The sequence below is a fragment of the Physella acuta genome, unplaced genomic scaffold (genome assembly GCF_028476545.2).
Source record: "Physella acuta isolate Inbredline_101_S28 unplaced genomic scaffold, ASM2847654v3 ptg000247l, whole genome shotgun sequence".
In the NCBI taxonomy this organism is placed as follows: Eukaryota; Metazoa; Mollusca; class Gastropoda; family Physidae; genus Physella; species Physella acuta.
This window is the reverse complement of record NW_026731766.1, coordinates 167,381-171,651: the sequence shown is the minus strand read 5'-3', so window position 1 is coordinate 171,651 and position 4,271 is coordinate 167,381.

The following is a 4,271-nucleotide window of genomic DNA, read 5'->3' as shown; positions in this document are numbered from 1 at the left end:
ATCTGTAGATCTTTTACCGTAGAAAATATAATAAATAGAACTTCAATCCAACTATCCGTGAATTCCCGAAACTCGGTAATGTTTCGTTGACTTAATTTAAAATCTATGTCCTGTTATTGAAATAGTTCATTAAGCTCTGAAAAATTGAGTGCGACTTTCGTGAAGCCTAAGCTAGGTGTGAATGATACCTCGCCTCACGTGTAGGAAGTCGATGATCTTTTGTCCGAAGTTATTTATAGTACAGACCCGCCTAGCAACAACCAGTCACGTGACGAACAAGGGCTAAATTAAGGTTGGTTGCTCTCTTGCTTGTAGGCGGGGCCGGACTTTGTTTTCGGTGATGATCAATGACACGGAACGACCTGGATATTGTAGTTGTGTTTGGTTCACGCCTCGCTTAACAAATAACACAGTACCGGAGACATTTGTTTTCAAAGAGACGAACTGATTGGGCTATGATACCATTGTTAAAAGTACTTTTAGAATTAGACGAATTAGAAGGGTATGATACAGTGGAACAAAATACTTCAGAACTGGCCACATTATGTGGGATACGATACAATGGTTAAAGAAACTTCTAGATCAATACGTACTTCACAGGGTAAGGGTGGAGCAAATGTCAAAACAGGGGCACACCTCATTTACATAATTTAATTCTTTATAACTAATCTTTTAGTCGTTCTCTCGTTTGCAATGTTGAAACTTCTTTCTCATTTTGGTGTTGTTGTTTTTTTAATTATTTTTTTGTTTGTTTTTTATTTAATTAGATCTGTTTTCTTTTTGAAAATAATTTTCTGCTACCAATTAAACCGATTGATGTAAGTTTGTTCTGGGGAATATTTTTGTGTTACTGTCATGTTTTCTAAGTGAATCCAACCTTGGTGTGTGTTGATATCCAGTGTAAGGTATTGATTAACCAGGCGCATAAAAGTCCGGTTTTAATAATTAAGTGGGTGTTTAATCAGCTGTGTGCATAGACAGGTTGATCATGTCTAGATGGGGGACTGCCTTTAATTAGCTGTGTGCATAGACTACAGGTCTAGATGGAGGACTGCCTTTAATTAGCTGTGTGCATAGACTACAGGTCTAGATGGAGGACTGCCTTTAATTAGCTGTGTGCATAGACTACAGGTCTAGATGGAGGACTGCCTTTAATTAGCTGTGTGCATAGACTACAGGTCTAGATGGGGGACTGCCTTTAATCGGCTATGTGCATAGACTACAGGTCTAGATGGAGGACTGCCTTTAATTAGCTGTGTGCATAGACTACAGGTCTAGATGGGGGACTTCCTTAATCGGCTATGTGCATAGACTACAGGTCTAGACGAGGGACTGCCTTTAATCAGCTGTGTGCATAGACTACAGGTCTAGATGGGGGACTGCCTTTAATCAGCTGTGTACATAGACTACAGGTCTAGATGGGGGACTGCCTTTAATCAGCTGTGTGCATAGACTACAGGTCTAGATGGAGGACTGCCTTTAATCGGCTATGTGCATAGACTACAGGTCTAGATGGGGGACTGCCTTTAATCAGCTGTGTGCATAGACTACAGGTCTAGATGGGGGACTGTCTTTAATCAGCTGTGTGCATAGACTACAGGTCTAGATGGAGGACTGCCTTTAATCGGCTATGTGCATAGACTACAGGTCTAGATGGGGGACTGCCTTTAATCAGCTGTGTGCATAGACTACAGGTCTAGATGGGGGACTGCCTTTAATCAGCTGTGTACATAGACTACAGGTCTAGATGGGGGACTGCCTTTAATCAGCTGTGTGCATAGACTACAGGTCTAGATGGGGGACTGCCTTTAATCAGCTGTGTGCATAGACTACAGGTCTAGATGGGGGACTGCCTTTAATCAGCTGTGTACATAGACTACAGGTCTAGATGGGCGACTGTCTTTAATCAGCTGTGTGCATAGACTGGTTGTTCATGTCTAGATGGGGGACTGCCTTTAATCAGCTGTGTGCATAGACTACAGGTCTAGATGGGGGACTGCCTTTAATCAGCTGTGTGCATAGACTACAGGTCTAGATGGGGGACTGCCTTTAATCAGCTGTGTACATAGACTACAGGTCTAGATGGGGGACTGCCTTTAATCAGCTGTGTGCATAGACTACAGGTCTAGATGGGGGACTGCCTTTAATCACTCGAGCTACTCGACTGAGCATATCGTAAAATAATAAATAATGTTCTTTCACAATCTGTGAATCAGGATATGCTGTTATGTTGTTTTTACCACACACCTCGCCCTGACGATATAATCCACGAGACAGACTAAAGCCCAGCGCATAGTTAAACAACACTTTAGATTAGAAGCTAGGGTTTCTTTTAAACATTTTTTCTGGTAGGCTGTGAGCTGGAAACTAAAGGAAGGGAGGGGAAGCAACTGGTTAGGTTATATATTTTCTATATTTTTTTCTATATCCGCCTGGATGCGTGAGGAGGTCAGGGGGGAGAGTGTGTGGGCAGAGATGTGTATAAAAGTAACACTGTTAGCAGCCGCTATGTGAGACATTGATAGCTTCTGGGGTCGTTCACCCTAAGACTGGCTTGACCAGGTTTTTGTTTCAAGGGTGGAATCTAAATCTTTGATTAGAACAGTATATTTGATATCTCGACACCTTTTATTATTTAAAAGTAAAACACATAGATGAGAGTTCAAATAGCCAAATAGTGATTGCGTTAAGGCTTTTGCTATGAAAACCAATCTTCTTCTTCGTTCTTAATTTTTAGGGTTGAATGGGATCGAGCCTTATCTGCCAGATGGTTTGAACTCGAGAATTTTTTCGAATTTGTCCATGAGCTTTTTGCCGACTCGACCACGCCCCCATCACAATTAAGGATACGTGTCAACTGGTAATGCGCCATAGAGGAGATTGACTCCGATTTTCGGATTTGCTTCCATAGCCTTTGTCCTACCAAGAATACTACTCCTAGAAGGGTGGCTGTCCCCAGCTAACGAGCCCCATCTGCCCGAGGGTTCGAACTCGGGACTTTTCGGTTTAGCAAACCATGAGCTTTACCGACTCGACCACGCCGACCCCTTGAAAACCAATAAGTTCATTGGATTTGGTCAGCTAATATTACACATGTGATGTAGCTTTGAAGTAAGTAACTCTGGCGTATACTCACTTGTGATACATGCAAACATAGAGCTAGATCGTCTAAACTGAAAACTAGACCCAAAGTAACATTTTAACTTAACGGCCAAGAAGGCTTACATAATAGATTTTTTTATAGGCCACTAAAATTGGAATAACATTTTTAATGTCAATAGCTTAAGGGGCAATAAAAGAAATGTTTGCAATGCATAACAGCAACGAAAAGCAAACACACACACACACACACACACACATATATATATATATATATATATATATATATATATATATATATATATATATATATATATATATATATAGTATGACATTCCAATTATGTCTGTTAATTAGCCTGTGGGTTTGTTTGATTCTCTTTCGTGCATTTCTACACATCTCATCCGACCGCCAAGAAGAAACTTTGGGTAGTTGATGAGGAAATTAATCACTGGCATGGTGAGATTTAACACCTAAAGTTCTTCAGCGGTTCTTTTAGTGATCTGTTGGGTGTGTTGAAGGGGGGTTGGGGGTACTACTTGATTTAACGGTCAAACTGAACCAGGCACATCCGCCGGCTATAAGGCTCGGAGCACCCTGGGTTCACCAGTGAGCACTATGGTATCTACATTTGTTTTAAAGCGTGCCATACACTATAACCGTCGACTAAATACAATTAAGCTGTTCTCGCGAACGCCGCACGACGACCCTAATACCGGAGCTGCCGTCGACGTGGTTACTACCTCACTACAACGGAGGCTGATTCAGCTGTGTGCTCTAGAATCTATAGACAGGTTCCGTAAACCAACAAAAAGAAAATATTTCGATTCTCTGGCCTCATACAAATATACTGACATAAAATCACGCCTTATAATCAGATAGACAATCTAGGTTTTATATCCAACACTTGGTCAGATCTACACAGCGTTGGGCGTGCATTGACCTCGTCAAACACGACTGGGTTGGTTTTAACCCTCTTTACCCTCTATCCGTCCCAATCTTTTGTATATTAACATATTTTTGGCCTGTCTATTAGAACTTGTGCTGTCCTCAATCTGTTCTATTTGCATCATTAACCAAGGCATTCAAACCCTCGGTCTACACCACGGGTCATTAGTCAAGCCCTATACGAAGAGTGCAACGACTTGAATTACTTAGTATTTAGTATGTTC